The 23,632-nt window shown below is 44.9% G+C and overlaps 1 protein-coding gene across 2 annotated transcripts in view; it reads right to left on the bottom strand.

Moving 5' to 3' along the window:
- The window catches only part of MYOM2 (myomesin 2), a 286,047-nt gene extending 269,610 nt beyond the window's left edge, over positions 1-16,437 (bottom strand). The window contains exon 1 of one of the 2 annotated variants that reach the window (XM_073675391.1): positions 16,419-16,437. The gene's annotated coding sequence lies outside the window, so the exon portion shown is untranslated. Of the gene's footprint in view, positions 1-14,544; positions 14,675-16,418 lie in introns of those variants that run through there. The other variant, XM_073675390.1, reaches the window with a different exon arrangement.
- Positions 16,438-23,632: the final 7,195 nt, after the last annotated feature.

Raw genomic sequence — 23,632 nt, 5'->3', positions numbered from 1 at the left:
GGATGAAGAGGCCGCGGATGCACAAGATATGGCAGACGGTGGTTGGCCCGGCCGGCTAGGCCGCATTGTAGCACACTGAGCTTCCCACTGCAACTTATGCTTCATATCCATGTGCCGGTTCATGCATGAAGTACTCAAACTATGTATTTTTTGGCCTCTACTTAGCTTTTGCTGACAAATGTTACAGATAACACGAGTTGGGTCATCTTTATCGATCTGAAAAAATGCCCAGGCTATGCAAGGCTTAGCACCCATGCGACCTGAAGAGCCACCACGACTTGTGGTGAGAGGCAGAGTTGTGTTTGAGGATGCAGTTGTTGACGTGCTTCCAGTACTACGTCTCTGTCCAGGAAGGCGCAACCTGACCTCGTTGTCACTAGCATCTTCCTCCACCTCCTCTGCTGACCTCATCTCTTGGCTGACTGTGGGTTGACAGTAAGTGGGATCTCCAACCTCATCATCATCACCCTGTACGTTATCACACCCGTCGTCCTCAGAGCCAACCTGTTCCTGCCCTGACAAAAAACTAAAGTTGTCGCTCCAATCAGGTATTTGAGTCTCATCATCGTCTTCCTCATTGTCTCCACCAACAGGAGTTACAGTTTGGGAATGAGGGTCTACATTATGGTCAGAACCTTCTGCGTCTGGTCCTGGATCCGATTCATAAAGATTCTGGGCATCAGTGCAAATCATTTCCTCGTCTGGATTCACAGAAGCGCTGGAGTCGACCTCTGATTCCCAGGCTATAGTATGAGTAAACAGCTCTGCAGACTCAACCATCTGTTCTACCTCATACTCAGACGGGCAGCTGGAGATTTGGGAGCTGTGAGGAAGCAAGTGCGATTGGGGTGACACCTTTGAGGACTGGAGTATTTGTGATGTTGAAGTTGATGTGGAGGAGAGCCCACTTAAAGGAGCACTTGATATCCATTGAAGCACCTGCTGTTTTTGTGCCTCATCTGGAATTTGTAGCGATTGGCGTGGCCGTAAGAAAGGGATCTTATCACATTGTCCGCTAAAAGAAGTAGACATTTTAGTTTGGCTGGAAGATGGTCTTTCTTCTGCAGATGTTACTGTTGCTTTAACACCTACCCCACGGACGCAACCTTTTTTCCCCTTCCCAACACGCCTATTCCCCTTTCCATCAGCAGCAGGCCTTTTTCCACTCATTTTGGTGGTTAACTAATTCACAACTCTGGAGTTGTTTGCACAAAAAAACAATGGATGGGAACCGAGCAGAGCTGAGTGGCCAAACTGTGGTATTAGGCCAAAACTATTGGCTGGGTTAGATGCAGAAAAAAATTATATTCAATTTGCAACCTGATGGAGGTCAGTATAGATGGACTAATAGAGAAAGTCCCACACACAGCTAGAAGCCCAAATATTTTTTCAGAGGTAGATGCAGAAAAAAAATATATTCAGTTTGCAACCTGATGGAGGTCAGTATAGATGGACTAATAGAGAAAGTCCCACACACTGCTAGAAGGCCAAATATTTTTCAGAGCTAGATGCAGACAAAAAATTATTTTTAATTTGCAACCTGATGGAAGTCAGTATAGATGGACTAATAGAGAAAGTCCCACACACTGCTAGAAGGCCAAATATTTTTTCAGAGCTGGATGCAGATAAAAATTATTTTTAATTTGCAACCTGATGGAGGTCAGTATAGATGGACTAATAGAGAAAGTCCCACACACTGCTAGAAGGCCAAATATTTTTTCAGAGCTGGATGCAGATAAAAATTATTTTTAATTTGCAACCTGATGGAGGTCAGTATAGATGGACTAATAGAGAATGTCCCGCACGCTGCTAGAAGGCCAAATATTTTTTCAGAGGTAGATGCAGAAAAAAATTATATTCAGTTTGCAACCTGATGGAGGTCAGTATAGATGGACTAATAGAACAAGTCCCACACACAGCTAGAAGCCCAAATATTTTTTCAGAGGTAGATGCAGATAAAAATTATTTTTAATTTGCAACCTGATGGAGGTCAGTATAGATGGACTAATAGAGAAAGTCCCACACACTGCTAGAAGGCCAAATATTTTTTCAGAGCTAGATGCAGACAAAAAATTATTTTCAGTTTGCAACCTGATGGAGGTCAGTATAGATGGACTAATAGAACAAGTCCCACACACAGCTAGAAGCCCAAATATTTTTTCAGAGGTAGATGAAGAAAAAAATTATATTCAGTTTGCAACCTGATGGAGGTCTGTATAGATGGATTAATAGAACAAGTCCCACACACAGCTAGAAGCCCAAATATTTTTTCAGAGGTAGATGAAGAAAAAAATTATATTCAGTTTGCAACCTGATGGAGGTCTGTATAGATGGATTAATAGAACAAGTCCCACACACAGCTAGAAGCCCAATATTTTTTCAGAGGTAGATGCAGAAAAAAAATATATTCAGTTTGCAACCTGATGGAGGTCAGTATAGATGGACTAATAGAGAAAGTCCCACACACTGCTAGAAGGCCAAATATTTTTTCAGAGCTAGATGCAGACAAAAAATTATTTTTAATTTGCAACCTGATGGAGGTCAGTATAGATGGACTAATAGAGAAAGTCCTACACACTGCTAGAAGGCCAAATATTTTTTCAGAGCTGGATGCAGATAAAAATTATTTTTAATTTGCAACCTGATGGAGGTCAGTATAGATGGACTAATAGAGAAAGTCCCACACACTGCTAGAAGGCCAAATATTTTTTCAGAGCTGGATGCAGATAAAAATTATTTTTAATTTGCAACCTGATGGAGGTCAGTATAGATGGACTAATAGAGAAAGTCCCACACACTGCTAGAAGGCCAAATATTTTTTCAGAGCCAGATGCAGACAAAAAATTATTTTCAGTTTGCAACCTGATGGAGGTCAGTATAGATGGACTAATAGAACAAGTCCCACACACAGCTAGAAACCCAAATATTTTTTCAGAGGTAGATGCAGAAAAAAATTATATTCAGTTTGCAACCTGATGGAGGTCTGTATAGATGGATTAATAGAACAAGTCCCACACACAGCTAGAAGCCCAATATTTTTTCAGAGGTAGATGCAGAAAAAAAATATATTCAGTTTGCAACCTGATGGAGGTCAGTATAGATGGACTAATAGAGAAAGTCCCACACACTGCTAGAAGGCCAAATATTTTTTCAGAGCTAGATGCAGACAAAAAATTATTTTTAATTTGCAACCTGATGGAGTTCAGTATAGATGGACTAATAGAGAAAGTCCCACACACTGCTAGAAGGCCAAATATTTTTTCAGAGCTGGATGCAGATAAAAATTATTTTTAATTTGCAACCTGATGGAGGTCAGTATAGATGGACTAATAGAGAAAGTCCCACACACTGCTAGAAGGCCAAATATTTTTTCAGAGCTGGATGCAGATAAAAATTATTTTTAATTTGCAACCTGATGGAGGTCAGTATAGATGGACTAATAGAGAAAGTCCCACACACTGCTAGAAGGCCAAATATTTTTTCAGAGCTAGATGCAGACAAAAAATTATTTTCAGTTTGCAACCTGATGGAGGTCAGTATAGATGGACTAATAGAACAAGTCCCACACACAGCTAGAAGCCCAAATATTTTTTCAGAGGTAGATGCAGAAAAAAATTATATTCAGTTTGCAACCTGATGGAGGTCTGTATAGATGGATTAATAGAACAAGTCCCACACACAGCTAGAAGCCCAATATTTTTTCAGAGGTAGATGCAGAAACAAAATATATTCAGTTTGCAACCTGATGGAGGTCAGTATAGATGGACTAATAGAACAAGTCCCACATACTGCTAGAAGCCCAAAGATTTTTTCAGAGGTAGATGCAGAAAAAAATTATATTCAGTTTGCAACCTGATGGAGGTCTGTATAGATGGATTAATAGAACAAGTCCCACACACAGCTAGAAGCCCAATATTTTTTCAGAGGTAGATGCAGAAAAAAAATATATTCAGTTTGCAACATGATGGAGGTCAGTATAGATGGACTAATAGAGAAAGTCCCACACACTGCTAGAAGGCCAAATATTTTTTCAGAGCTAGATGCAGAAAAAAATTATATTCAATTTGCAACCTGATGGAGGTGAGTATAGATGGACTAATAGAACAAGTCCCACACACTGCTAGAAGCCCAAATATTTTTTCAGAGCTAGATGCAGAAAAAAATTATATTCAATTTGCAACCTGATGGAGGTCAGTATAGATGGACTAATAGAATGATGCTATGCCCAAAAGATTTTACTTCACTAGGTGCAGTAAAAAAATTGGTATTCTATACACAGGTGGTATATCTTGCAACACAGATAGGCTACTCCACTGACTAACACACTCTGCAATAGGCCTAAAAGGATTAGCTTTGCTAGATTCAGCCAAATGCTGTGAAAAAAACTTGCACAGCACTGGCACAGACCTGCCTGGCAAAAACTGATAGGAACTGATGTAACCTAGTCCTGAAAAGGACTGCAATTACAATTAGTCTTTACTCCCACAATCTATCTATTTAAGAGCACAGACCTGCCTGATAAAAGTCGTAGGAAATGCTGTAACCTAGTCCTTAAAAGGACTGCAATCACAACTATTCCCTACTCCCAAGCTATCTGTAGATTTGTGCGAAAATTGGCTTGAAATTAACAAGGTATAGCGCACACAGCAACAGCGGTGCCGTCTAACACGCAGCTGCAGCAGTGAGAAAATGGTGGCGACAGGGAAAATGGCTTGGTCTTATAGGGCAAGGACATGTGACATACACTGCCAATGACACATGCCCTTGCTTGTGTGAAAAAAGCACTTCGCTCCGTGTGTGCGCTGCTGATAGGCTGACAGATTGCACCTCCCCACTGTAAATGCGGGAAAGAGAAAAAAAAATGGAGATCTTCATTATTCCTGCAGAGATCCATCCCCTGCCCCTCCCCCCACCCCGCTGTACACTCAAACTGCGTATTAACATTAATTTTCATCATTACTGAGAAAAAATCCAGTTATGATTTTGGTGCACGAACAGTTATCGAACATAACCTCGAACAGCCGAATTTTTCTCAAATCGTTCGTGTTCGCCAAACGGCTCGAACACCGCCCAAAACAGCTCGAATTTGAGATTGGCGAACAGTTCGAGTAGAACAACGCTCATCTCTACTAAACAGTTAGGGTTTATTATTAGAAACATGCCCAAAACTGTCAAACAGGCCTTTGTAGCATTAGGCAGTAAAATGACTTTTTATCCAGGAGATAAGTCCATTAGCAGTAGGCTCATGCAGCTTTCACATTTCCTAGATGAAGCCGGGGATAGCAGCCTACATAAACCTTGAATTTTTGTCCACTGTTGATTGCCTGGCTCCTGTTTTTTGCTCCTCTAGGACACATCTGTGATCAGTTATTGCAGCTTAATGTTTCTGGTTTGCAATAGAAGACTATGCAGCACAGATATTCAGGGAGCTTTCGTTCAAGACTTTAAACCCTGTGATTAGCAGTTAACGAAATAGCTCATGACTTTTATAGACTTGAATACCCCTTTAATATTGGATGGTGCAAAAACAATGTTCCAGCCAGGCTTTCTTAGCATCTGCCCGCTCATTATGACCCTAAAGATACACATTATATATTTCAAGTGATTAATAGGGAGTGATACTAGTGTACAAGACAGCTTCTCAAAAAGCAGCCATCTATCAGAATATGTAATTTAGCAGCAAGCAATACACCAGTGATAAAACTGCATCAACACAAGACTCTGAGCAACAGTCACATTTTTCACTCAAATCCAAGATGAGCTGAAGCAAGTTTTATATTCAGAAAATGTCTTACAGCTTTTAGATTGAACTGGGTCAAATTGTATTTTGTGAACTTAATTCAAACTGCCACATAGAATAGAGATCCTGCTTCTGAGTTAACTCACGAGAGTGATGTCCAGTACCATGTACTCTGGGAATAGTAGGCAAACAGGAGAGCTGACAGCTGCTGACCATAAATGCAGCTCACTAGAGAACTTGTGATTGGCTTAAAACAGCCTTAAAATTGCAACAAAGGAGTTTGTGTTCTGCATGGAAGACCTACTTCTAACAAAATTAACCAAAAGTAAGTTGTCATGACTTCTGCCTTTGTATCTGTTTTAAGACTTGTCTCGTGGCTTGGCTACTACTGCAGTTGACTATTTATTCTGGTTTGGCTATATTTCTGACTACTCCTTCGCTGGCCATTCTCCACCTGTTACAATCACCTTGTTTCCATGTCCGTTGTATGCAGCCCTAATTAAACGAAAGATGAAAATAGGACTCTGACCTGATGACTCCCTTCCAGTAAAGCCCAAAGCCTGAGTAAAGTCATAAGTAGTGTTGAGCATTCCGATACTGAAATATCGGGTATCGGCCGATATTCACTGTATCGGAATTCCGATACTTAATTCCGATACTTTTATAATATCGAATACCGGAATCGGAAGTTCCCATAATGCCTGCGCTCTGCAGTGTCTCTGAAGGATGACAAGCTGGATGGCAGCGCTCAGCTGCGATCCAGCTTGTCATCAGAATGCCATCCCAGCGTGGGAGAATTCTCCTGATTGTTTAAAAGCCGGCGCGCGGTAAAAAGCCGCCGGCTTTTAAACAATCACGCAGCCCCATACTGCTTCCCCGCAGCCTCCCACCCCGATCCTCCGCTCCCCTCGCCACCTCCCATCCCGATCGTAAATTAGGACCGGGCGGGGAGCGCAGCACCAAGGAGCGAAGGACCCGGGCGGGGAAGCCGGCAGTGAAAAGACTTCACCGCCGGCTTTCCCGTTCTGTGCTGCGCTTTCCCGCCGGTTATTTCAAATGAACAGCTGAGGTATCAGGTGATGCCGATCAGCTGTTCATTTGAAGTAGCCGCGGTGCCCTCAGAGGGTTCATGTGAGTTCATGCTTGACTGCATGAACTCACATCAACTTTCCCACGGCCGCACAGGTCAGCCTCACCTCCCGGACCCGTCATGATTAGTGTGTGCGGGGTGTGTGTGTGTGCGGGGTGTGTGTGTGTGTGCGGGGTGTGTGTGTGCGCGGGGTGTGTGTGTGTGCGGGGTGTGTGTGTGCGGGTGTGTGTGCGGGCAGACATAGGCCGATGTGACACTACTACTCCCATCGGCCTATGTCTGTCCCCCGTCCACTCCTGCCAGCAGGATCAGCTCGATGGGAGCAGTAGTTCCCATCAGCCTGATCCTGCTATTTAAATTGCCCTACTGTGTCCCCAATAAATGTTAAATACATGTCATTGGTGGCCAGTGGTTACCTAAAAGAAATTAGTTCATACATTACCTGTCCCCGCCGATCGCCACCTAAAATAAAGTAAAAAATAAAAAACTACACCTATACTCACCAAGACACCTAATTCCCCGAAGCCATCGATCTCCTGTAATAAAATATAAAATAATAAACCACAACCTTATCCTTACCCCTCCGTAGTAGTCCACGAGTGTCCCACGAAGATCTCCAGTTCAGAGCAGCCACATAGAATGTGACCGCTCTGAACCGCTGCCGCCGCTAGAATGACGGGGCCGTAAGGGTTCACCGGAGTTCAGGCAGCGCTGCTCCGGTTAGCTCCTTTACGGCACTGCTGTATCGTGAGAAATTCCCACGGTACAGCACTGCCGTAAAGGAGGTCTCCGGAGCTGCGCTGCCTGAATGCACTCCGGTGACCTCAGTCAGTGGCTCCCGCTGCCGGGAGCGGACGTGTTCCCGGCAGCGTGAGCTTACAGCAGCCATGCACAGCTGTCACCATCTCCAGATGTGACAGCTGTGCATGGGAGATCAGCGCAGGAACGTGGACAGGTAACTATTTTTTTTTTAGTAAACTAAGAATTAAATAAAATGGTGTTTTATTTCAAATAAATTATTTTTTTCTGGGTGTAGTGTGTTTTTTCTTTTTAACACTTTGTAGGTTAGTAATGGGGGTGTCATATAGACGGCCATCATTACTAACCTGGGCTTCATGGCAGCTGGCGCTGACATGAACCCCACCACTATTACCCCCTGCCACCGCACCAGGGCAGCGTGGAAGAGCGAGGCTAAGTGCCAGAATTGGCGCATCCTATGGATGCGCCATTTCTGGGGCGGCTGACGGCTGGTGTTTCTAGCCTGGGAGGGGGCCAATATTCATGGCACCCTTCCTGAGCTATTAATATCAGCCCCCAGCTGTCTGCCTAGCCTTTGCTAGCTATTAAAATAGAGGGGACCCCACGTCATTTTTTTTTGGGGGGTCCCCCATTTTAATAGCTAGTAAAGGCTAGGTATTCAGCTGGGGGCTGATATTAGTAGCCTGGGAAGCTCCGTGGGTTTTACCCCCTTCCCAGGCTTCAAACATCTGCCCCAGCCGTCTGCTTAACCTCCGCTAGAGACTAAAATTATGGGGGATCCCACGCCATTTTTTTTTTAAATAAATCCTTTATTTTAACACTAAATGACATTTGAGGACTTAATAAAGATGCAGTCCCTAAATTATTATTTATTTTTTAATAAATTTTTCCCAAAACTTTTGACGTGGGCTTCGCCATATTTTTGTATGCCAGCCAGGTACAGCATCCAGCTTCTATGAACGCGCCATTTTCCGGGGCGGCCGCGGACTGCAATTTTCAGCGGGGGGGGGGAGGGCAAAAAGCTTGGGCCTCCCTGCGCTGCAGATTCCATCCCCCAGCTGCCTAGTTGTACCTGGCTGGACACAAAAATAGGGAGAAGCTCCACGTTTTTTTTTTTTTAATTATTTCATGAAATTCATGGAATAATTAAGAAAAAAAGGGCTTCCCTATATTGTTGTGTCCGGCTAGGTACAAATAGGCAGCTGGTGGTTGGGGGCAGCCCGTTCCTGCCTGCTGTACCTGGCTGGACACAAATATAGTGTGAAGCCCCACGTCAATTTTTTTTTAATTATTTCAGGAAATTCATGAAATAATTAAAAAAAAATTATGTGGGGCTTCGCCCTATAATTGTGTCCAGCCAGGTACAGCAGGCAGGAACGGGCTGCCCCCAACCACCAGCTGCCTATTTGTACCTAGCCGGACACAACAATATAGGGAAGCCCTTTTTTTCTTAATTATTCCATGAATTTCATGAAATAATTAAAAAAAAAAATGTGTGGCGCTTCGCCCTATTTTTGTGTCCAGCCAGGTACAACTAGGCAGCTGGGGGCTGGAATCTGCAGCGCAGGGAGACCCAAGCTTTCTGGGTCCCACCCGCTGCAAATTGCAGTCCGCAGCCGCCCCGGAAAATGGCGCGTTCATAGAAGCGCCATCTTCTGGCGCTGTACCCAACTCATCCAGGGCCCTGGTGCGGTGGCTCACTGGGTAATAAAGGGGTTAAGGCCAGCTTGGCATTATCAGCTGGCCCTAAGCCCGAAATTCATGGGGTCACGCCAATATTAGACATGACCGCCATGAATTTCTAGTAAAGTATTTAAAAAAAACACAAACACCCAGAAAAAAGTCCTTTAATTGAAATAAAGACACAATTCTTTATTGTTCTAAATTAAACCATACTTACCGCCACACCCATTCCAGCTGAAGCCAACGATCTCCTGCAATAAAAGTAAAATAATAAAGCAACCTCATCCTTACCTTTCCATGGTTCCCAGGACAGCTTCAGCTCTGCTACATCGAGATGACAGGCTGGACCGCAGCAGAACGCTGCCATCCAGCCTGTCATCCCGCGGACACTGAGAAGCGCAGGCATGCTTGCGCTCCTCAGTGTCTTTCTGTGACGTCATCCAGATGAGCCGAGGTCATGTCCAATGAACTCAGCTCACCTCATGCACGTCACTGACAGCGTGGGAAAATTCTCCTGCACTCAGCGCTTCAGCGTGAGAATTCTCCCACGCTGTCAGTGACGTGCATGAGGTGCGCCGAGTTCATGGGACATGACCTCACCTCATGCACGTCACTGACAGCGTGGGAAAATTCTCACGCTGAAGCGCTGAGTGCAGGAGAATTCTCCCACGCTGTCAGTGACGTACATGAGGTGAGCCGAGTTCATTGTCGGCTCATCTGGATGCCGTCACAGCCAGACACTGAGGAGTGGAAGTATGCCTGCGCTTCTCAGTGTCTGCGGGATGACAGGCTGGATGGCAGCGTTCTGCTGCGGTCCAGCCTGTCATCTCGATGTAGCAGAGCTGGAGCCGTCGTGGGAGCCATGGAAAGGTAAGGATGAGGTTGCTTTATTATTTTTCTTTTATTGCAGGAGATCGTTGGCTTCAGCTGGAATGGGCGTGATGGTAAGTATGGTTTAATTTAGAACAATAAAGAATTGTGTGTTTATTTCAATTAAAGGACTTTTTTCTGGGTGTTTGTGTTTTTTTTAAATACTTTACTAGAAATTCATGGTGGTCATGTCTAATATTGGCGTGACCCCATGAATTTCGGGCTTAGGGCCAGCTGATAATGCCAAGCTGGCCTTAACCCCTTTATTACCCAGTGAGCCACCGCATCAGGGCCCTGGATGAGTTGGGTACAGCGCCAGAAGATGGCGCTTCTATGAACGCGCCATTTTCCGGGGCGGCTGCGGACTGCAATTTGCAGCGGGTGGGGCCCAGAAAGCTTGGGCCTCCCTGCGCTGCAGATTCCAGCCCCCAGCTGCCTAGTTGTACCTGGCTGGACACAAAAATAGGGCGAAGCTCCACGTTTTTTTTTTTTTAAATTCATGAAATTCATGGAATAATTCAGAAAAAAAGGGCTTCCCTATATTGTTGTGTCCGGCTAGGTACAAATAGGCTGCTGGTGGTTGGGGGCAGCCCGTTCCTGCCTGCTGTACCTGACTGGACACAAATATAGGGCGAAGCCCCACATCAATTTTTTTAAATTATTTCATGAATTTCCTGAAATGATTTAAAAAAAATTGACGTGGGGCTTCGCACTATATTTGTGTCCAGCCAGGTACAGCAGGCAGGAACGGGCTGCCCCCAACCACCAGCTGCCTATTTGTACCTGGTTGGACACAACAATATAGGGAAGCCCTTTTTTTCTTAATTATTTCATGAATTTCATGAAATAATTAAAAAAAAAAAATACGTGAAGCTTCTCCCTATTTTTGTGTCCAGCCAGGTACAACTAGGCAGCTGGGGGATGGAATCTGCAGCGCAGGGAGGCCCAAGCTTTCTGCCCCCCCCCCCCTCCCCCCGCTGAAAATTGCAGTGCGCAGCCACCCCGGAAAATGGCGCGTTCATAGAAGCTGGATGCTGTACCTGGCTGGCATACAAAAATATGGCGAAGCCCACGTCAAAAGTTTTGGGAAAAATTAATTAAAAAATAAATAATAATTTAGGGACTGCATCTTTATTAACTCCTCAAATGTCATTTAGTGTTAAAATAAAGGACTTATTTTAAAAAAAATTGACGTGGGGCTTCGCCCTATATTTGTGTCCAGCCAGGTACAGCAGGCAGGAACAGGCTGCCCCCAACCACCAGCTGCCTATTTGTACCTGGCCGGACACAACAATATAGGGAAGCCCTTTTTTAAAAAAATTATTTCATGAAATAATTAAAAAAAAATTGACGTGGGGCTTCGCACTATATTTGTGTCCAGCCAGGTACAGCAGGCAGGAATGGGCTGCCCCCAACCACCAGCTGCCTATTTGTACCTGGTTGGACACAACAATATAGGGAAGCCCTTTTTTTCTTAATTATTCCATGAATTTCATGAAATAATTTTAAAAAAAAATGCGTGGGGCTTCGCCCTATTTTTGTGCCCAGCCAGATACAACTAGGCAGCTGGGGGCTGGAATCCGCAGCGCAGGGAGACCCAAGCTTTCTGGGCCACCCCCGCTGCAAATTGCAGTCCGCAGCCGCCCCAGAAAATGGCGCGTTCATAGAAGCGCCATCTTCTGGCGCTGTACCCAACTCATCCAGGGCCCTGGTGCGGTGGCTCACTGGGTAATAAAGGGGTTAAGGCCAGCTTGGCATTATCAGCTGGCCCTAAGCCCAAAATTCATGGGGTCACGCCAATATTAGACATGACCACCATGAATTTCTAGTAAAGTATTTAAAAAAACACAACACCCAGAAAAAAGTCCTTTAATTGAAATAAACACACAATTCTTTATTGTTCTAAATTAAACCATACTTACCACCACGCCCATTCCAGCTGAAGCCAACGATCTCCTGCAATAAAAGTAAAATAATAAAGCAACCTCATCCTTACCTTTCCATGGCTCCCACGACAGCTTCAGCTCTGCTACATCGAGATGACAGGCTGGACCGCAGCAGAACGCTGCCATCCATCCTGTCATCCCGCAGACACTGAGAAGCGCAGGCATACTTCCACTCCTCAGTGTCTGGCTGTGACGGCATCCAGATGAGCCGAGGTCATGTCCAATGAACTCCGCTCACTTCATGTACGTCACTGACAGCGTGGGAAAATTCTCCTGCACTCAGCACTTCAGCGTGAGAATTTTCCCACGCTGTCAGTGACGTGCATGAGGTGAGCTGAGTTCATTGGACATGACCTCACCTCATGTATGTCACTGACAGCGTGGGAGAATTCTCACGCTGAAGCGCTGAGTGCAGGAGAATTTTCCCACGCTGTCAGTGACGTGCATGAGGTGAGCTGAGTTCATTGGACATGAACTCGGCTCATCTGGATGACGTCACAGAGAGACACTGAGGAGCGCAAGCATGCCTGCGCTTCTCAGTGTCTGCGGGATGACAGGCTGGATGGCAGCTTTCTGCTGCGGTCCAGCCTGTCATCTCGATGTAGCAGAGCTGGAGCTGTCCTGGGAACCATCGAAAGGTAAGGATGAGGTTGCTTTATTATTTTTCTTTTATTGCAGGAGATCGTTGGCTTCAGCTGGAATGGGCGTGATGGTAAGTATGGTTTAATTTAGAACAATAAAGAATTGTGTCTTTATTTCAATTAAAGGACTTTACTCTGGGTGTTTGTGTTTTCTTTTAACTTTGACTATGGGGTTAGTAATGGGGGTGTCTTATAGACGCCTCTCCATTACTAACCTGGGCTTGATGTCAGCTGGCATTATAAGCTGACATCAACCCCAACCCTATTACCCCCTGCCACCGCACCAGGGCAGCGTGGAAGAGCGAGGCTAAGTGCCAGAATTGGCGCATCCTATGGATGCGCCATTTCTGGGGCGGCTGACGGCTGGTGTTTCTAGCCTGGGAGGGGGCCAATATTCATGGCACCCTTCCTGGGCTATTAATATCAGCCCCCAGCTGTCTGCCTAGCCTGTGCTAGCTATTAAATTAGGGGGGACCCCACGTCATTTTTTTGGGGGGGTCCCCCATTTTAATAGCTAGTAAAGGCTAGGTATTCAGCTGGGGGCTGATATTAGTAGCCTGGGAAGCTCCGTGGGTATTACCCCCTTCCCAGGCTTCAAACATTTGCCCCAGCTGTCTGCTTAACCTCCGCTAGAGCCTAAAATTAAGGGGAACCCCACGCCAATTTTTTTTTAAATAAATCCTTTATTTTAACACTAAATGACAAGTACAGTAATCAACACTGTCACTGTACTTCATATATATGTGACTGACATGTTTCTATCTATCTAATCTATGTGTGATTCTCTATTCCTTCTATTCTAAATTGTCGGGTACAGATGCTGAATTGCCGGCCGGCTTTCTTAAAGAGACGGTGCATGAAAACACTATTATTTTTTTAAATAAATCCTTTACACTAAATGACAAGTTCTGTAAGCAACACTGTCACTGTACTTCTTATATATGTGACTGACATGTTTCTATATCTAATCTATGTGTGAAGCTCTATTCTGTCTGTTATAAATTGTCGGGTACAGATGCTGAATTGCCGGCCGGCTTTTTTAAAGAGACGGTGCACGAAAACACTAATATTTTTTTTAATAAATCCTTTACACTAAATGACAAGTACAGTAAGCAACACTGTCACTGTACTTCATATATATGTGACTGACATGTTTCTATCTATCTAATCTATGTGTGAAGCTCTATTCTTTCTGTTGTAAATTGTCGGGTACCGGTGAATGCCGCTGATGAATTGCCGGCTTTTCATGTCATTCTACATTATTCTTAGTTGTTTTACTTCATGTAGAATTAACCTACAAGGAAAGAAAGGGTTTATTTTCATTCCGATATTTGTGTCCCATTGACTTGCATTGGTTTCCGGTATCGGAATCGGCGATATCCGATACTTTTTGGGTATCGGCCCGATCCAATCCGATACGATATTTCCTGATATCGGAAGGTATCGCTCAACACTACTCAACACTAGTCATAAGTGAAGAACAGGATTTCCTTAGGTTCCACGCCTTTGTTTAGCAGGTATATCTCACTGGAGCCAGTGGTGTTGTGAGGGTTGCCAGAGCCTGTGCAAGATGAGTTTTTTGCCCCATAACCCAATGATGACATATGAGTGTACCCTTAAAACAAATAATGCCCACTAGTGCCCTCTTAAAACAAATAATAGAAGTATTAATGTCTTTAGAATTAAAATATTAATGCCCATTGTAGAAAGTATTAATGTCTCTACAGTGCACCCTTAAAACAATAACAATGTCCTTCAAAAGTAATAATACCCCCTTTATGCCATGTTCAATAAAAAAATAAAGTTTAAACTAACCTAATCCAAGTGGCTTAATCCTCTTCTCCCCTGCCCACAAAGTGGGCTGGCACAGGTAGCACAATGCAGTGATACCTTGATGCTACCAGCTGGTGGGTTACAAGCCTTTACCAGCCTCCAAATCTTTCAAGACTGAAAATGTTGAGTTCCCAGCACTACGATATTATCTAACTGTATTGGCTTCTTGTTGATGCTGATGTAGTCAAAGTGTTCCTTGCCAAGAGATCCGGGGAACTGAGCCAAAAATGTGGGAAATGTGGACTGCCCCAGATCTTTGGCGCTAAGGATGCTACTGTTACATTCTTTTTTTTTCTTTTGAATTTTTGGTACCCTAAGAATTTTGCACCATGGGCAGCCATCCTGGTGCCCTCAGTATTATGCCAGTGTTCACAATCTACTCCTATCCTTGGTTTAGGTGATGCAAAAATTATTTTAGGATTATTAACATCAGCTGGATTTGGGCTGCCTACCTGTCCTCTGTGTATAAAAATGATTTGTTTTTCGAACATACAGACTGTATAGCGTGACATTATTATACTTGTGCCTGTCAACTAGATTTCTAAAATATTCTTTTTGGAACATTTTTATTAAGAAAATGTTGTATTCAATGTTATAATTGTCGTCTAACGGAAAACTAAATCAGAGAAACATTCACAAGTCACTGTTACAACCTGTATTTATAAGACTATAACCCTCCACTGGCAAACAGTAAAAAATTTTACAATCTCTTTTATCTAGGCGCAAATGTTTGTGTGACAATCATCTGAGTTCTATATATAGGATTCCATTTTCAGTAACAGATCACTCTTCACATGAATGTAGCAGTCGTCTCTCTACTGCTGGAGATAATGCATTTCCACATATGGATGAGCCTCTCTGTAAAGAGCACAAGGGTTAATATACCCACATATTTTATTCCATACATGTCAGATATGTTTATCATTTGTCCTTATTTTAAATTCAATTTGATACAAAAATCTAAATACTGTATTGTTTCCTGCACTAAGAGTTTACAGTTTTGCACCCAGCTACCACAAGACATAACCATAAACTTAATTCGCAGAGTCCACGACTGTCATAAGTAACCATGAATATTCATAATTAGAGCTGTAGAAGATTATTAAGACATGCGTCACCTCTGCTGATCAGCTGTTACTGGCGCAGTCGGTGGCCGGAAGTTCTCGGATGCTACCAGAACACAGCAGCTTCGTCATTTCTACAGTGGCCATGGCTAGGTACAATAGATGCAATGACTGGTGATGTGAATCTACAGTACCCGGCCACGGCCACTATAGTTTTAATGGAACTGCTATGTTCTGGCAGCATCCAAGAACTTCCACCCGTCACTGCCGTCAGTAACAGGTTATCAGTGGGGATGCCGGGTGTCGATATAAAAGTAGAGGCCAACCTCTTTAACTGTGTCACACCAAATGCCCTAATCTGACAGCAGAATTATGTGAAATAGTAAAGATATTACATGCAGGCTCGGACTGGCCCACAGGGTATAAGGTGAATCCCCCAGTGGTTCTCCGGCACAGAAGTAAGCCACTTACCCCCCAACATGAGCAGTAGTTAGCTTAATACATTTCATCATTTCAGTCACTACATACAGAGAGACACAGCATTTCATCATTAATTCAACAAACTACCTAGTTAATTATTATATAGGCACATAGGTCAATTTGTGAATGAGGGTAATGTTACATTTGCATGTAGCCTCCAGAGACAATGTTATTGGTGGGCCCTTTCCACCCCAGTCCAACACTGACTGCATATAAGATAGTTTTATTTTTAACTATAGACACACAGTTTCAATATCTGATCTTCATTTAAGGTGTTGAATCATCTTCTGTTTTCAGGATAACACCTCTTACCTGCTGTATTGCTTCCTGCTTTCCAGTGGACAGTATGTTCCTGATGATGGACATTTCAGACCAGTGGCATAGCTCTGCCCCTGACTCGAATTGTGAGCTTTGCTATACTACAGAAGAGGAGGGTTTGCTCTTGCAGCATTGGAGGAGCACAGGTGCACTGAAGCAGGCGGGGATCCTGCGAGTTGGTCAGCTTCAGAGCAGAGCTTGTGTTGTCCAAGAGACCAACCAGCACTTATACCGGCCATCACTTATACTGGCCAGCATTGCTCCCCTTGCCCAAGAGACTGACTAGCACTTATACCGGCTAGCATTGCTCCCCTTGCCCAAGAGATCGGCCAGCACTTATAGACTGCAGAGGTAACTAGTAACCTTGGCAACAAATTTGTACACAATAGAATTAAAAATCCCTACTTGTTTTTTCATGCACTTATTTCCATTTAAGAAGATGAGACAACCCTGTAAACTACGTGTAAAAATGGTAATGACATTGAATGAAAAAAATTCACAGACATTCCATGGTATTTACTTCCCTGGGAAAAGCAGCCATTTCTTATAACTGACTACAGGTCTCTGATGTCAATTTGGAGAAATGTTACCCACTCCACCAAATATTTTTTTCAGTTGTGCAATGTTTGAGCAGTTGAGCCATTTAAGCCATTGGACATTCAAGAAACACTGTCATTTGTTTCAGCCATTATTTAGTCTCATTGCCATATGACAAGATCTACTTTAGTTTTATAATTCTGACACAATGTCTCACGTTATCTTCACAGGCCCTGTGATACAACGAAGAAGTGGTATCAGGTTCTTCTAGTGAAATGCAGTTACAGTTCCAGATAAGTTGAGACTCTGTGTCAAATGTATAGAAAACAATAATGCAATAATTAGGAAATCTCTCTAGCCATACTTCACAACAGAACATCGAACACCTATCAGAAAATTAAAATTAAATTTAGACATTTTTCCATTTCAACTGAAATATTTAACTAATTTAAAAATGATGGCAACAACATATTTCAAAAAAGTTGACACAGGGCCATGTCTACCGCTGTATAGCATTTCCTCTTCTTTTTCATAGAATCATAGAATCATAGAATGGTAGAGTTGGAAGGGACCTCCTGGGTCATCTGGTCCAACCCCCTGCTCAACGCAGGATTCACTAAATCATCTCAGACAGATGTCTGTCCAGCCTCTGTTTGAAGACGTCCATTGAAGGGGAACTCACCACCTCTCGTGGCAGCCTGTTCCACTCATTAATCACCCTAACTGTCAAAAAGTTTTTTCTAATATCTAATCTTTGTCTCCTCCCATTTAGTTTCATCCCATTGCTTCTAGTCTTTCCTTGTGCAAATGAGAATAAAGATGATCCTTCTACAATGTGACAGCCCTTGACATATTTGTAGACAGCTATTAAGTCTCCTCTCAGTCTTCTTTTTTGCAAGCTAAACATTCCCAAATCCTGCAACCGTTCCTCATAGGACATGGTTTGCAGACCAGTCACCATTCTGGTCGCTCTTCTCTGAACTTGCTCCAGTTTGTCTATGTCTTTTTTAAAATGTGGTGCCCAAAACTGTACACAGTATTCCAGATGAGGTCTGACCAAAGAGGAGTAAAGACCGATAATGACTTCACGTGATCTAGACTGTATGCTTCTGTTAATACATCCCAGAATTGTATTTGCCTTTTTTGCTGCTGCATCACACTGTTGACTCATGTTCAGTCTATGATCTATTAGTATACCTAAGTCTTTTTCACATGTACTGTTGCTTAGCTCTATTCCTCCCATTCTGTATATGCTTTTTTCATTTTTATTGCCCAGATGCAGTACTTATTTTACAAGTCTATAAGAGAAAGCTCCAAGAGAAGCGTAGCAAAGTCATGTAAAGAGTAACCATATTATTTCTTGCTACTATATGGACTATTCTATAGACCAACGGCTCTACAGTGGTGGCCAATAGTATTGCCACCCCTGCAATTCTGTCAGATAATACTCAGTTTCTTCCTGAAAATGATTGCAATCACAAATTCTTTGGTATTATTATCTTCATTTAATTTGCTTGCAAGGAAAAAACACAAAAGAGAATGAAGCAAAAATCAAATCATTGATCATTTCACACAAAACTCCAAAAATGGGCCGGACAAAAGTATTGGCACCCTCAGCCTAATACTTGGTTGCACAACCTTTAGCCAAAATAACTGCGAATAACAGCTTCCGGTAACCATCAATGAGTTTCTTACAATGCTCTGCTGGAATTGTAGACCATTCTTCTTTGGCAAACTGCTCCAGGTCCCTGATATTTGAAGGGTGCCTTCTCCAAACTGCCATTTTGAGATCTCTCCACAGGTGTTCTATGGGATTCAGGTCTGGACTCATTGCTGGCCACCTTAGAAGTCTCCAGTGCTTTCTCTCAAACCATTTTATAGTGCTTTTGGAAGTGTGTTTTGGGTCATTGTCCTGCTGGAAGACCCATGACCTCTGAGGGAGACCCAGCTTTCTCACACTGGGCCCTACATTATGCTGCAAAATTTGTTGGTAGTCTTCAGACTTCATAATGCCATGCACACGGTCAAGCAGTCCAGTGCCAGAGGCAGCAAAGCAACCCCAAAACATCAGGGAACCTCCGCCATGTTTGACTGTAGGGACCGTGTTCTTTTCTTTGAATGCCTCTTTTTTTTTCCTGTACACTCTATGTTGATGCTTTTTGCCAAAAAGCTCTACTTTTGTCTCATCTGACCAGAGAACATTCTTCCAAAATGTTTTAGGCTTTCTCAGGTAAGTTTTGGCAAACTCCAGCCTGGCTTTTTTATGTCTCGGGGTAAGAAGTGGGGTCTTCCCGGGTATCCTACCATACAGTCCCTTTTCATTCAGACGCCGACGGATAGTACGGGTTGACATTGTTGTACCCTCAGACTGCAGGGCAGCTTGAACTTGTTTGGATGTTAGTCGAGGTTCTTTATCCACCATCCGCACAATCTTGCGTTGAAATCTCTCGTCAATTTTTCTTTTCCGTCCACATCTAGGGAGGTTAGCCACAGTGCCATGGACTTTAAACTTCTTGATGACACTGCGCACGGAAGACACAGGAACATTCAGGTCTTTGGAGATGGACTTGTAGCCTTGAGATTGCTCATGCTTCCTCACAATTTGGTTTCTCAAGTCCTCAGACAGTTCTTTGGTCTTCTTTCTTTTCTCCATGCTCAAAGAGAGAAAAGGTGCCGGTTAGTTGCCACAGGTAAGTTACAGGTGCTGTTAATTACACGAATTAGAGAAGCATCACATGATTTTTCAAACAGTGCCAATACTTTTGTCCACCCCCTTTTTTAGGTTTGGTGTGGAATTGTATCCAATTTGGCTTTAGGACAATTCTTTTTGTGTTTTTTCATTGAAGACAAATTAAATGAAGACTATAATACCAAAGAATTTGTGATTGCAATCATTTTCAGGAAGAAACTGAGTATTATCTGACAGGATTGCAGGGGTGCCAATACTTTTGTCCACCACTGTATACACTATAAAGAAAGGAGGTGACTCGAAGGTCAGAAATGAGCAATACTGGGTCATCAATGAGAAAAATATATAATACCTTTATTGATAGCATGATTACAAACAAATAGAAATGAAGTGCATCAGACAAATACATAATAAAAACAACAACTAAGGTGCTCATGGTGGCAGGTACTGGACTGATCTATTAAATATAGGGACAATGGATGTACACAGTATTCAGTGCAAATATGATAAATCACGTGCTGCCCATAGGTTATATAGCAGTATCACCATTGCATTATATTACCTCAATAACTTGGAGTCCATACCAGCCACGTAGTGCACCTCCTCCAACGCGCATTTCGGCATAAGCCTTTCTCAAGGGGTATCTATCCTTTGTAGTGGTCTGCTATAAATAGGGTCCGAAGGAGTTATCACACATGTGCCAAGGTGGGCATGCCCCCAACAATGCACCGCAGGTGCTGAGATGCTGTGCAGGGCGTAATCACCCGAGTTTTGTCCCCTGCACATGTTTGTAATGGTATTAGCCGCGTACCCGGAAGTGGCGCGGCTTGTTGGATAATGCGCATGTCCTCGATGACGCTGGTCGCGTCACCGATAGTGACGCGATACTCGCCACGTGCCTCGGATCCCACACCGCGCATGTCCATGTGTGATGCAGCAGCGTCACCGTTACCAAGGCACCCAGAAGGCATCGGCATCACACTCACACAGTAAAAAGATGCCGAGAGCCCACCAATGCAGAGGGACCGCGACACCACAGCGTTCAGACATCGCGGTGCATGCAGACCAAGGTTACAAAAGGGGCTATAGTTTTTACAGTGATAGATGGGAAATATAAATAAGGAACGTGGAACATAGATAGAAAAAACATAATGATCAACAAGAAAATTAATTAATTGATCAGCAAAACCATTCAAAAAGACGACATAATAAACCAGACATGTAATAGGTCCCCGTATATTCAATTGAATATATAGATAGCATCTATATATGCAATGTCCATTGATATGTCATATCTCTATGTATACTGCAGGCCATACCAAGAAATTATGAATTAACCATTATGCACATCTATTCATCATAGTGTAATTATATATGTGGCGACCATGCGAGAGAATCGCATATCAATGTGTGACAATGCAGTGTCATTATGTGTCACCCTGACCTGGATGCCGCAAGTGTAATTAAAGCTGTGTCTGAGAGCAAGGGGGAGGTTCTCTAGTCAGGGGAACATTAGCATGCAATGCCTCCTGTCTCAGGCCAGTAGGGGGAGCTGGCTGCCCCTATAAAAGCTGGTACTGAGGGCACGGTTAGAGAGAACTGGATTGCCTGTCTCAGCACTGAGACGTGTCCCAGAGTGGAGCAGGGACAGAAAGTTGATTGCACCTAAGAGGAAGTGTGGCAGTAGGAGAGCCACAAGTCAGAGACAAGAGGCGAAGAGAGCCTGTCTTGGCAGAGAAAAGACTTAACTTTACCAGACTTTGGTGTCTGAGGCTGGAAGGATTCCACATCCCCCAGCAGAGAACCAGTCCGCAAGGGACTGTACATTCCTTGGCCTAAGAAGCCTGGAGGCCCTGCCACAACCGAAGGGACCAGTAAAGCCGTACAAGGCTGGGAGCAGAAAGGAACCCACGTCGCAGGCCATACAGGCGAGAATACACGGAGAGCTCGGAAACGTGGGCTGTTATCCTATCAGGAGGAGATAGCCAGAAGGAGCGCAGAAAGCATGGTAGGCCTACACCCTCACCCTGACCAGGGCCAATTTCCCCGTTGCTCTCAGACATCCAGGTCCCCTCCTAGCTGGGACTGTTTGTGGGTCAATTTACCTGTTTTAGTAAAGACCCTGGACTGCAACCTGTTGTCTGTGTGCTCCTTGCTCCTCCAGCACTACCAGCACTGGGACTCTCACTACCATCACTCCCACCATCCACTATACTGCCCTGGGGCCGCACTCTTCCCGTGGGGAGTCACACTACCCTAGCTGCACACCTCATCAGCCCCAGCGGTCTGCATGCAGCGGCGGTTCCTAATAACCGCAATCCACGGGTGGCGTAGTCGGACATAAACATCAGTACATAACGGACTACCACTGGCCTGACCACCCTGAGCCACGGAACCGGGTTGCCACTACTACTCCCACCGTTTCCCTATTGCCCGGATCCGAGTGCCCCACGGCCCAGGGGGCGAGTCAGCTTTGGCGTAGTTGGCAGGATTTGGTGCCCGCAACCACCGGGTACTGCGTGCCTGAAAAAGACTTTTGTAACTTGCCTGTGGCGAAGTTTCCCGCCGTCCGGAGTCGTTTCCCGCCATCCGGAGCCGATTCCCGCCATCAGACGCCATCTTGGACCGTTTCCCGCCGTCTTCTGCCGTCTTCCCGCCATCCGCAGCTGTTTCCCGCCATCGGATGCCATCTTCAGGACGCCGCGCGGGAAGAAGAGGGGCGTGGACGCCGAAAGCGCGCGAGACCCGAAGCTCCGCCCCACGCACCGACGCTGCGCAAGGTTCTGGAAGGGAGAGAGAGCGACGCTGACGTCATCAGGACGCGACGCCAGGTCCTCGTCCATAGCAGCAGCAGCGGAGCCGCGGCCTACAGAAGAGGATCGTCGGAAGGTAGGCCACGGTCCACTAGGGGGGTAGAAAGATGTCGGACACAGAGGCGCCCACTACCACCAACGCAGCTGCAGCAGCGGTGATGCCCTTTTCCCTGCCCTACATCCCTGGAGCGGCCTGGCTGCCCAAATACTCAGGGGAGCCCCATGCCCTAACTGACTTCAAGGAAAGGCTATACAGTTTGTTCCACGTTTACCCCCTGACAGAGGAACAGAAGGTCAGCATATTAACAGGGCAGTTAACTGGCGCAGCCCAAAGGGAGGTAAAATCATGGCCCACTGAGGAGAAAAGGACTGTGAAGGGTATTCTGGCCCGGCTGCGGGGTACCTTTGAAACACGTACCTCCGCTGAAATTAAAATGAGGTTCTATGGGTGTAAGCAGCGGGCACAGGACAGCATCAGAGACTATGCCCTAAATCTGCAGGAAGCCTTGAGGGCTATCCAACAAACTGACCCTGGCAGTGTGCAGGAAACGGACAAACTGCTAACAGAACAATTCATAGAAGGTCTGCTGTCCAGTGCCCACAGGGCTCAGCTGCGCCTCATGTTCTTTCAGAACCCCGACCTGACCTTTGCCCAATTTAAGGACAGGGCCATAAGGGTGCTCCGTGAATCTGCAACCAGTGGCGCTATAAATCCCCGGTGCCCTGCTATCACCTACCACCAGGAGGCGGCGCCCTCCTCTATGGACTCCGTGGAGGCTGATGCACAGGCCCTGAACCAAGCCCCGTCGAAAGACCTGCACCACCAAGTCCAGGAGCTGACCAGGAGCGTCGCGGCGTTGACCAGGACCGTCCAGGCGTTACAAGTGGACCCGTCAAGACCCATCGAGCTGGCTTCAAGTCCGGAGGATGTCCCGTGGCGTCGACAGAGGAGGATCCCGTCGTTGCGAGGGAGGCCCACAGACCGCTACGCAGAGGATGGACAGCCCATTTGCCGTCGATGCAACCAGCCCGGACACATTTCCAGGTACTGTAATTTAAACGGGTCCAACCTGGGGCAGAGGGCCAACCCCCAGGCATAAGATCACCAGGCCCTTATAATTGACGTGATAAGTACGTTGGGGGGCGCCCGGTTTTACCCGTGGTGCTGG

Source organism: Phyllobates terribilis, unplaced genomic scaffold (genome assembly GCF_046119375.1).
Source record: "Phyllobates terribilis strain yellow unplaced genomic scaffold, ASM4611937v1 Scaffold_3__8_contigs__length_932513732, whole genome shotgun sequence".
In the NCBI taxonomy this organism is placed as follows: domain Eukaryota; kingdom Metazoa; phylum Chordata; class Amphibia; order Anura; family Dendrobatidae; genus Phyllobates; species Phyllobates terribilis.
Note: the sequence above shows the minus strand (reverse complement) of the source record. Positions and strands in the feature narration are given on the sequence as shown.